We start from the raw sequence: 13,060 nt of genomic DNA, 5'->3' as shown, positions 1-13,060 counted from the left end.
CTAGCTATGTTAGCTAGGGAAACCCTAGATTAGAGGGAAAACCCCAGTGGGAATGATGCCCACAAGATGAAGTACTAATATAAATATTCATTTTTAGAAGGTGGACTCTATTAGGAGTCTACTACAATATTTAGTACATATTAGTCCCTGTTAGGAGACTTTGAATCTTTGTTAGGAGTTTTGCCAACCCTATTAGTAGTTGTAGAAGACAGAAGGACCCACTATCCAAATAGAATTTGAAGCAAGATCACTGAACTCACTGTCCAACTGATCTTTCAACAATTCCTTGTAGAATAATTGTATGTACTATACTTTAACTTCTTTCCTCTATCCTGTCAATTAATTATTATAGGACCACATTAACAAAAAGTTACACTTAGCAATAACATTAATTTTCCACCTTATAACTTGAATAAATTTTTGTACACATATAATTATGATGAGAAATCTTAGCTACATCATCTCCTAAATTTATTCTTCACATCTTTAACTTCATCTTCATAGAATAACAACTCTGCTAAGAGATATAACAAGTTTACCAAAACATGCCTCTATTATCTTAGAATAGTCTTCACTGAAACTTGCATAACTTCTTCTAGACTTAATATCTTATGCTTTTGAGGTTGGCTGCATATACTAGACACTTAGTAGTATCTCCCTTTAACCTGACTTAGTGAAAATTCTCAACTGTCTATCCTTACCAACTTGATCTTTCCACTGTTCTTCTATCAGATACCACAAAAAATTGCTATGTTGACATCAATGACAAACATAGTCATGAATGTAACATATCATCATGATAATGATCTAATCATGTTTCTACAATACTCCCCCATAGTAATATCATCAACAATCATACTTCCAACATTTGTGCCTATCTCTAGAATTTTGACTCATGTTCCTTCAATCATGACTACTTTAATTTAGGTATCTAATCCTCTTAGTAGTTTTCCTATTCCTTTCTTACTTGTGAATGTTTTGTGTATTTTTAAACCAACTTTAGCCTTCATATAACAATGTTCCTTTCACATATCATAATCCTTCTACTATGGTTCCCAGTGTTCAACTTGTGGTTCCTTCCATTTTACAAAATTCATACACTTTTGCTATCATGAAAAATGTGCCTATTCAATTTGTACCATCTAATGACTCCACTATCCTTAGTGTGGCTCACACAATGTCTTCTTTTCAAAAAAAACATGCTTATTTCACTCATTCTAACTTCAATGTTCCTATATATGATATGGGTAGTCCTTTCTCATTTTCCATTATCCATAGTGTTGCTCCTTTACAAGATGATATGCCTTAGCTTGATACTTATAATGATAAATATCATCCTATAACACATCTTAAGACTTTCTAAGTTCTATGTAGTGACTATGCTCATGACCATAGGATTTTATCTAAGTTTTTTGCTCACACTTTTCATGACAAAGATTTTCAACAGTACTTCTAAGTTCCACTTTATTCCATTGACTGATTTCATAAAATTTCTAAATTCCTTTATACAATAATTTCAAAATAATATTGGTCCTTCTATTTCTTTGGCTAATTCGATTCACTTTAAACAAGGCCCCATAGAAAAAGTGATTGATTTATTAGTATATTTAATAATTTGCATGCTTAGATTTATTATAATGTGCCTAATATTGATATACAACATATTTTTATTGAAATTTTATAGAAATATATTTGAAATAAGATTATGCTTATTGAGTTTACCTCTTTTTTGCAACTTTCTGCAACACTTCATCATTATCTGTTATTAGTGAGTTTGTTTGAGAGAACCACTATAATGGATCATGTACCTATTGATAAGAGTGATTCCACAACTAATCATAAAAAATTCAAAAAACCTAACAACTATGTCAAGATAAAAAAAACCATGAATATAGTAGATGGTCAAGAAGCTACCACCTCATGGGGTGCCACTACTTCTTCCTCTAATTTTTTGATGAACTAAAAGTTTAATCCTCTCTCTCTAAGTCTCTACATTCCATTTTGAATAGGTTGTTTATTGATAATATTATCATGCTTCCACTTGTTAAACCACTTTTGGATTCTACTAAATCAAGTTCATATTCAAATCCTTAAGCTTTTTGTCAATTTCATCACCAACCTAGACATTATACTTAAGCCTATTACTCTTTTAAACATAAGATTCATCATCTGCTTGATGTTGATGCATTATCTATTGAGGGTCAAGATAGTGGGAATAAATATGTGGCACCTCTTAATTAATATATTCATATACATACTAATCCTTTACCCTAGTATACTACAAACACTATTGTTCACAATCATTCTTCTTTTGTTCCTCTTGAAGTGAATATTTCTTATAATAATTTATAACAAGAGAATGATAATACTATTAATGTTTTTGAACATGTACTTAAACCTCCACCTCCTCCTAAGGAAGGCATTCTCTTGTCATCTAGAGATCAACCTAAACAAAAATATAAGAACACTAGAGCCCTTACTATCACATTCACCGATACTAATAAGTTGAAGGCTCTAGATTGTCATCTTTATATTGCTACTCATATTTATAAATATCTTTCTTATGGGTTTCCTTTTCATCCTACTTCTATGGTTAAAATCACCACTCAAGAAAATATTTATAATAAAGGGAAACAATGTGACTTCTATAACTCAACTAATACATGGATTCAGACTTGTAATGGTTTCGTGTATCCTCGAAATGGTTCTATCTAATGAGGAGCTTCTTCTACTAAGAGATTTCTAGCTCTTCTCAGGCTACTATTGGCCCACTATAGGGTCTTTTATCTTAACCATAGCTTAGAGGATTCCTCTACTATCCCCTCTACTCAAGAAACTCTCCACCAATCTAAAGCTCCAATGCCATTCTCCCAATTCTTCCAAATGCCTTCTTTGGCTTAGAAGTACCAAAAATTATAAAGAACACCAAGACCTTAAAAAATGGGTAGAAAAATCCTAATGAGGTTTTCAAGACATCCCTCATCATTCTACACCATTCTTTTAAGTTCCTTGCACCCAAATCACAAAATTGCATAGTTAGGCCTTGTAGCCCTAAGAGCCCCTTTTAGCTCTCCTAGAAACAAGAAAAGTGTTATAACTCAAAAAATCCATTAAAAATTCACCTTGGAATATAATATAATTTTTTTCACATGACCAACCCTTGAATATTTTTTGGTTCTTGGCCTCCAGTGATGTTTGTACATTACAGATTCAGAAAACCTTTTTTAAAAAGCGTTTTAAGGGAAATGTTAAGTTTTCTTCTTCCAAAGGTGTCAAAATCCTTGTCCATCATCCTAATTTTAGTTATAATACCTTAATACACTACTCCTAAATTTCAAACTCAAGATTTATCCATATCAATCCGTTGTTCCTCACAAAATGTTTTACAAGCGTCTCCTTTGCACCTTGCCTAGCTTTCTTGCTTGCCTAGGGATTTCTTGTAAAAATAGAAAATGGTCTTCCACACACTCCACCAAAAATATTTTAAATATTTATAGAGGCTATTTCATGTTATCCAAAATTCATGGTTATTAGAACAAGGACACTCAAGCCCTAGCCCATTCCATAATTGTAGCACAAAACTAGACAATAGGTTCACAGGAAACAAATGATTTTCTAGACCCTATCAAAAATGTACTTGAAAGAAAGAAAAAACTATACATGGGTTCAAAAAATGAATTAAATTTGATATTCCCTCAAAAAAAAATTCTTCATTCAATCCAAAACTTTGACCAAATTCCAAAACTATGCTTCAAACTCACAAACTATCCTGCTACAAGTGGTATGCATACATCTAGTTGTTCCAACCCTTGAAAATTACTGGAAAAAGTATTAAATAGACTTCCTCTATCCTCCCATGATGTAGTTAAATCCATAACTACTTAAAGTCACTGGTTTCCAAAAACTACTTGAAAAGTTGTCATGCAATTTATGCAAAATTGCAAAATTGCAAAGTTGTCAATGCAAATTTTTGACAACTTTGACAATTTTGCTCCTAAACTCTCCAAACTTGCAAAGAATGTTCACAAACCTTAAAGGATGAATTTAGAACACCTAAGAACCATATTAACAGATTCCTTTCCCCCTTTCACTTCATTTTTCATCTAGAGAAACTTTTTCAATTTTTAACTATTAGGACCTAATTGACCGAAAAACAAACTCTTAATAAAATAATTATCAAACCAAACTACCTAAACACCTCTTGGGACTCTTTATTAGTAGTCATTATTAACCCAATGGTTGGTTAGAAAAATTACAAACCAAAATTGGATTTATGGTTTTCCCTTCCCTAGGTGCTACTACACCACTATCTCTTTCCATATTGAGCTATGTGATAAAGTGGTGAACACTACCTATGTTGTTATTCCTACATCTAATAAATTTCAAATGAATATTTGCATAAATTTGTTGACCACCATAATTTTTTTGCATCTTCTATTCATCAATGCATTAAATTTCCTTATGATGGTGGGATTAAGATGAACAATCATAGTATTTATCATTGTTCTACACCACAAAAATAATGCTACTTTTGACTTCTTTTGGCCTTCTCTTCCTAGAAAACCTCCTACTCATCTAGACTATATGTTCTATTTATATTAGGACTATAAACATCAAAATATTTCCAAGTTAAGTAAACCTTAAGGTCCTTTTCCTAGAACTTCACCACCTATTTCTTTTGATTTCTCGATTTATAATAGTGAATCACCTCTTGCATCTCATGATTCTCCTATTGTGATTCCTCGAACTGGTATGAAGTCTAATCATAGTAGGGTTCCTCCCAATGTGGGTCATTTTTTTACATCTCAACTTTTTTTATTTCTATTTCTTGTATCACCAAAAGGTAAGGAACCCATGGCGGTTGATTCTCCTTCATGTTCACTTCACATTTCTAATAAAACTAAGCATAACTGACATGCTCAAGAATTATGGATAAGTAGGATAAGTTAGAGTTTTCATTTATGGAAACATATATCTTAGGATGAGAAGGAATAATATACAAATAAAGATCTCATAGTCAGATACAAAAAATTGTCTAAGTATTAGATAGTCTCATTGGTAGTACATAGATAGTTTTGGTATGTATAGTCCACAAAGACATCTTTGGAACATGTCAACTCGGTTACAAATAGTATAGACTATTATGATGATGTGTGCAAGATCATAGTATGGTATAGACAATATGACATAAGATATAACAGTGTAATAAGTAAAGGAAGTGAACATAGTAGAATAGGGCACATAAGTAATTTGGTATTTATTGATTAAGGAATTGTATTGGTTATAAAATAATTAATTAATCAATTAGGGATGAAATCCTATATGTTAACCCTATGGTAGCAATAAATATTTTTTTATTATGCCAACCATGTGAATTTTTGAAGGCCAACATGGAAAATTTTGCAAAAAGGAAAGATATAAGTAAAAGATCGAATTATGTGAAATAGTGTGGTAATATGTGTATTATGTGAATGTGTTGGATATGTTATGTGAAATTATGTGAAGGATATGGGAGGTATATATGATGCAAATTCTTATATATGATCATATGTGTGTGTGTGTGTGTGTGTGTGTGGGTGTGTGTGTGTGTGTGTGTGTGTGTGTGTGTGTGTGTGTGTGTGTGTGTGTGTGTGTGTGTGTGAAGTACAATAGACAACAACAAAGAGGTTTTTGTATCTATCCCTTTAGTATATACGAACTATATTGTATAATTGCATATTTGTGTAGTGGGCTCATCTTTCATATATTTGGTAACACCAAATCCTAATAGGGTTGAAGCATCTCCTAAAAAGGTTGAGGCTTTTAATAGGGCCTAGTCCTCTAACAAGTACTAAGACACTATATGTACTTCATAGACTCCTAATAGGGTCAAAATCCTTAACATGATTCTCTTTTTTAGCAGATCATTTTGTGGGTACCATCCCCACTAGGGTTTTCCCTAGCTAAAAATATGGTCTTGTGAGTTCTATTTGTGTATGGATTTATTTACTATTTAGCATTGTTGGTTTACTTTCATATGTATGTTTTTAAGTAATTAGCAATATTAAGTTGTAGGCAAAAGGTTGTAGTGTTAGGATTAAAAATAGACATAAATAATAATTACATGCAAATATAATCAATATCAAGATATAATAAATCACATAGAAAATAACACAAGACACCAAGATTTAATGTGGTTCACCCAAACCCTAGGCTACATCCACCAAACAACAAGTTGAATATTATTATGATCTAGTGATTACAACTAGATTAAAATTTATAATCCCTTACAATTCAATATTCCCACAAGAAGCAATTTAAAAATCACACATAATGAAGAGATAGCTAACCTTAAGCCATTTTATACAAGTATTTTTTGCAATGTTAGGGTTACAACATGTCGACCATGTGTCAGCCATACATTAGCCACAAAGTATTCACAATAATTCCTTGATCATGTTGGAATAACCACCAAAATTCCCCTTTGAAATTCATGATAAGGCTTAACTACCTCTCATGTTCTATAAATCTAGTGGTTGTATCAAAAATTAACAGGGTGATCTTTTGGTGCAACAACAACCCTAGCTTGTAAAAAGTGGTATCAAAGCTTGGTCATAAGGTCAAATATCCTTAGGTAATGCTGAGGGGGGGATTTTTGGACTAGCCATCAATATTTCCCTTTGAGATTCATGACATGGTTTAACTACCTCTTGTGTTCTAGAAGTCTAGTGGTTGTATCAACATTAATAGGTCAAACTTTTGGTGCAATGACAACCCTAGCTTATAACAGATCACTCATGACAAACTGAAAATTCAAGCTCCACACTAAGAAACAATATCCCACTTATAGACTGATCCTATAGTAATATTGCTACCACATGGTGCTCCCACTGGATCAAACCATCCTAGACTTAGATGTTCTTTTATTTTGTTCAATCTATAAGACCAACTGAAATAGAGGAGTTCAACTTCTCCCTTCTCCCTACCTTGTGTTAGTACCTATATGGACCAAGTGTTTCAAATTTTCAATTTATGGTTTCAAACCTCTTTGAACTAAGGTTCAAAGAAATTCAAAAGTGGTTCAGTTTGCATAAGGAGACTCATAGGTTCAAAGGTTCAGGTTCAAGAACAAGTTCAAAGGTTCATAAATTTAAATTAATGGTTCAAAGCACAAGTTTACTTTGTTGATCCACTTTGAAAAGATTTCAAAATATTTCAAACTAGTTCAGATTGATTCAAGTTAATGCAAGGAAGTGCATGTAGGAACTTTGGGGCTTAACATGATTCATTTCAGTTTAGAGGCATAGTGAACAAATTCAAAGCTCAAAAACAATATCTTTTCCTATTTGATATTCTTTTTAAAAGAATGGTTAAGTGCCTTAATTACTAAGTGCAAAAGATGTGAAAGATTGGTGATAACATTAAACAAGCTTGGTTATTTTGGTTTTTTTATATACGTCCACTCAGTCCTTAATAACTTTTGACTTAGACATAATTTTATCGATTTTTGTAGTCAAGTTGTGCAAAATTAGGATCTGGCGAACATATCTGAAAATGAAGGAAATCCAATGACAGAATAATTAGTTATGGCCCCCGCATCGAGACCCAATTTGACTATAAAAAAATCTGCCCATCAGCAAATTTTTATTATTATTTTGGACTAATTTATTCATTTCCCACTTGTCCAAATATGCTAAAATGACATTTGATTTAGTGAAAAACCTTTAAAATTTGAATGTCATGAAAGTCAAAGAAAAGGCATCAAGAAAAGATGAAAGGAAAGAGTCAGACAGTTAAGTTTCAAGAATCAGTTTTTCTAATAACTAGAAATGATCAACAACAATAGAGGAGATAAATAGACCACAGAAACATTTGAAGAGTGATTCCTTTCTGAAAAGGCGACTATGTGTTGTTCTGCAGGGGGGAGATTTTTCTAGTTTTTCTTGTTCTTCTGAGAAAGAAGAGAAGATCTTTATTTATTTTTCTCGACTTTGTGTTAGTAAAAGGGGAAATTTTGATTTTGAAATGTAATGTAAGGGAGGGAAATTCCATTTTCTTCTAGATAGTAATTGTGATGTAGTGTGTGATAAGAACTGTATAGTCTTTTACATTTTAGAGTAAGGAGATTTAGGAGATAATTGCACACCAAAACTTTGAGTTTGAGCAGTTTTCTTTCCACTGATTGTTATCTTTGTGTAACTTTCAATTTTCTATAAATACATTTAGTGTTGTTATTTTTTGAATACATTTTGATATCAAGATATCTTTGAAGCTTTGATTCTCTACTTTCTTAGGGGGGTGAAAGATTTATTTCTTGTTTTCATTCTCTTTATAATGTAGCATTTAGACAGATGAAATTTGCATCATTTGTTGTTCATTTCCTTTCAGTTACTTAGTTTCTGCATCTATTTCATGTTTACAAATAGATGTTTGTAAACCTTTTATGCTTTGTAGTTAAAAGCATCTGTATTTATATTTCTATGAATTGATTGTAAATCTTACATGGTGAGTTGTATCTGATAAAATTTAGAGGAAGGTTATCAATCCAATGATAACCTATCCAGCTGTTAGTGCTGATTTAGCCTTCTCATCTGGGCATTCAGAGTTAATTTGTATGTATTTTCCTTGAAGACAATCTGTTCACTAAAATTTTTTTGGTGACTCCACTAGGGAATTCTAGAAATGAAAATTTAGTGCCTAGTATTTGCTTCCTCAATTTTATGATTATCTCTATGTGTAGGAGATTAGTGTTTCAACATTGACCATTCCAGATATTAAAGTCATGAGAAGATCAAGGCCAAACCCTTATCTCTCGAAACTTTATCAAATTGATGATAAAGTGATATGTGAATTTGTGGATAGGTATAAAGAAAGAATTTCCTAGGCTATCTAGAACAATATAAGTTTCAAAGATGATGCCTCGCCTTGGCAACTATGGAAAAGCCTTTGCACAAGATTTCATAAGTTGAAAGACTTGTAAGAGCTTGAGGAGAAAGTGTCTTGGTTGAAGAAACCTTTAGAGATGGATGATGATGAAGCCCCTTTTATATCTTCACATCTCATCTCATGCAATTATTTAGTATTGAGTGAGAAAGAATCCCGAACAGCCAAAAATGGAGAAATGGTAGGCACTAATAATGAAATCTTGCCTCAAGTTCCTTTTTCGCCTCTTGTAGAAAGTTTCATAGCTGAGGATTGTGATGATCATCTTTTTTTTAGGGATTCTATTGAAATGCTTTCCAATAGTGTCTTATTAGAAAATGAATCTTTAAAAATCATGAAATATTGTGAGAATAGTGATTCTTTGTATATGAATGCTGAAAAAGGCCCCATTTTGGAATCCTTTCACTTTGGAAATAATGCAGAAACAAATCTTATTGTTAATGCCGATTTTAAAGATGATTCTAAAAATTTTTGTGAAAGAATTTTTTTGTATTTGAATGTTTGGCTAAAGGGATGAATGTGGAAAAAAAATCATAGCAAGAGGCCTTCTTACTTCAAGAAATGTTACAACCTCACAAAGATCAGATAGGGGCAAACAAAGACTTTCAAGTTGAAAGTGAAAAACATGGCAGGAGTGATAATGAAGATAAAAAAAGGTTGTCAGATGAAGAGGAAGAACCTTTGGTGATACCATCTTACTCCACTTTGTACTATTAGAAATCATTTAGAATAATTGAGAGGGGGGGTGAATCAGTTATTCAAGGTCTAAATGCTAAATAAAACTTTTCATCAAGTAAAGTGTGCCCATCAAACTGATTATTCATCCAAGCATAAACTTTTCCTACTTACCAAGTCACTATAAATCAACATGCAATCATAACACATGAAGAATCAAAACATAACATAGTGATTTACATGGAAACCCAATTTGGGAAAAACCACCAGTAACATGCTACTCCATTATCACTCTTTTGAAGTGATGCCCTATGAAAGGCCTGCCCTGTTAAAGGCTACAACACACTATTAAATGTGATTTGGTTAAAGGAATTAACCACCCTATTAGAAGTGGGCCTAGTCAGAGGACTTTAGAACATTCACTTGGAACGTCACCCTATTAAAGGATTTACAAATGACTATTAAACCAACCTAAGTCCATAGGATTTAACCCTAAGTAATACAATTGCTAGAGAGTAACAATAAGGGGTTTTGACTTGATTACAATTCACAAATTATCTTCTAGATTTTAGATCACTTTTCAAATCCTCAAAATTTGCCAACTTGTCCTCCTCTTCAAGCTTTATCTCATTGAGTTGTCCTGCTCAAAGTACCAGTGCAATCATCTCTCTCTAACCATTTATCTAAGTAGAGTCTTTGTACTCTATTCTTCCTTCTTGATGTCTTTACCTTGACACCCTTCAACCACTTCATAATTTTGGTAAACCACCAACTCTAGCTTCTTGGCCTTTGATTCCTTAAATAGAAATATGGAATCCTCTTTCCTACGCAATTCTTCACTCCTTTAATTTTAGTTCTAATGGATTAGGTAGGATTCATTGAATCTAACCCACATTTTGTTCCTTCTAGAAACATCCTGAAGAATCCACTTGAATTTGCTCAAAAATGGTTTACATAAAGTTATGTGCCTCCAGCTCATCATCCTTATCCTCCATCTAGTTCACAAAATTCTAGGTAACAACCTTGTCTACTCAGATTCGATTAATCTTCAACTTTTCCAATAATGTAGTAGCTCAACACTATTGAAAAACTGGCCCTCAACACATACTATGTTACTCGGCATCCATTTTGAATTCACTCAGCATTCACTAAGTTTTACTAGCACTTGACACTTGTTGCTTGCTCGATATCTACTTCCTACTCCCAATCTGATCTTTACTCACTTCCTATTTTACTTGACACACACTAGATTTTTCATTTGCTCAGCTCCAACTAAAAATCTTCTTGGCTAGAACTAGCTTGCTTGGCACTCACTAATGAACTTAGTTAAGCTTTGTAGTCAACCTTGTTACAATTTATACTTCTAAAGTTTCTAAGTGTGGCCAACCTCTTTATCTTCAAGTATATTATCAATACATCCTTTTATTATTGTCTTAACTGATTCTTGCACTCCATTACAAAACATTAACTCAACCTTTCCCTTAGGTACTTTTGTTACATCTTATTGATGAAATCCTCTTCATCAATCAACTAAGTGATAGTACTTAGATCTTATAAGCAATTGTCATTCTAGAAAATAACAGGTTTGGTATCAATGACAAAACAATGATTGAAAACATTCTCTGTAAAAAATCTCCCTCTTTGTAATCAATTTTCTTCTTACAATGATCTTTTCAATCAGATTTCTAACAATCTCCCTCTTTGGCATTGATGAAAAACCAAACTAATTAACCGTTAGACCAAACTATTCAATCATGTTATTATAATTCTAACTAGGTTAGACAGTAAGTCAAATACCAAAATGAAAAATATGTTACCATCATTTTTCACTTCTCCCTCTATGATTTGCTGTCCAAATTGCTTTATTTTGGTTTCTCCCTCTTAGCTGTTGTTTTTCTTTTCACTATTTACTTTGTTCTTTAAGTCACTTCTAACTTCTTCTTTCATTCTTTGTTGTTGATTAGTTTCTAGCTTATTCTCCCTCAAATCTCCTCAACTCATTCTCCCTCAAATCTCCTCAAATGCAATCAGTTTCTAGCTCATTCTCCCTCTTTGACAACAATGCCAAAGACATATTATCTCAACATTTTAACATGAAAGTATAGCATTTATAGGTACTTCAATTTATCCCTCTGTCACCTTGCTTGTGATTGATTTGGAACTTTTGCACTTTGATTACTTCAGGAAAAAATCCTAAAATAAGTATCCTCTGCATCAATGTAATAGTTCAACAATCAACTCATTTGATGTAGGGAAATCCTTGCTGATACTTAAGTAGCTATGGCTAGGGGTTTCACCCTTAACTTACCTCTAAGATATTCAAATGCATCTTTAGGTAGGGCTTTTGTGAAGATTTCAGCAATCTATTCTTTTGAACTAACATATTCCATTTTCACTTGCTTATCTTCCATCATTTCTCTTACATACTAATACTTAATTGCAATATGCTTTGTTTTGGCATGCATCACAAGGTTCTTTGATATATTGATAACACTTGTGTTATCACAATAGAGTATCATAGGTTCAGTTACCTCCTCCTTCATACCTTGTAATAGATGTTTGATCCATACAATATTGGTGCATTTGATAGCAGCTACAACATACTCAACTTTTGCTGTGGACTGTGAGGTGCAAATTTGCTTTTTGCTAGTCCACCTAATCAATCTTTTTCCTAAGAAAAGTGCTCCTCCATTGGTTCTCTTTCTATCATCAAAATTACCTCCATAGTTAGCATTAGTGTAGGCTCTCGACTCAAACTTTTCACTTTTCTTGTAGTATAAGCCAAAGTCATCAGTTCCTTTTAAGTACCTTAGTATTGTTTTTACTGCCATAAGATGATTTTCTTTTGGATTTGTAGAAAATTTTGCCACTATTCCAATAGATAATGCAATGCCTGGTCTACAATGAACAATATACTACAACTTTCCAATCATTGATCTATACAATGTCTAATTCACTTCAGCAGATTCATCATTCTTGGATAGCTTATGTCCTATTACTGTTGGTGTGTTGACTGATTTTGAATCTTCTAACCCAAATTTCTTGAGTATCTCCTTGATATATTTTGATTGGGTCACAAATATGCCATACTTTAGTTGATGTACTTGCAATCCAACAAAGAATTTGATTTCTCCAAACATTGACATCTCAAACTCATGTTTCATCTGATTAGCAAAACCTTTGCATAGAATCTCTTTTCCTCCAAATATTGTATCATGAAAAAAGATCTTAGATATCAAAATATCTTTACCTTTTTCTTCCTTGATATATAGGTTGTTGTTGTCATTTGTTTTCTCAAATCCTATCTTCACAAGATATTTATGAAGTCTCTCATACCATTCTCTAGGTGCTTGCCTCAAACCATTGAGAGCTTTGTGCAATTTGCAAACCATATCCTTATTATTGTCATCAACAAATCCCTCTGGTTGTTCAATGTAGGCTTCCTCTTCCAATATACCATTCA

The sequence above is a fragment of the Cupressus sempervirens genome, chromosome 3 (genome assembly GCF_028749045.1).
Source record: "Cupressus sempervirens isolate cs-2001-9-10 chromosome 3, ASM2874904v1, whole genome shotgun sequence".
NCBI classification, from domain to species: Eukaryota; Viridiplantae; Streptophyta; class Pinopsida; order Cupressales; family Cupressaceae; genus Cupressus; species Cupressus sempervirens.
This window is presented reverse-complemented; position numbering follows the sequence as displayed.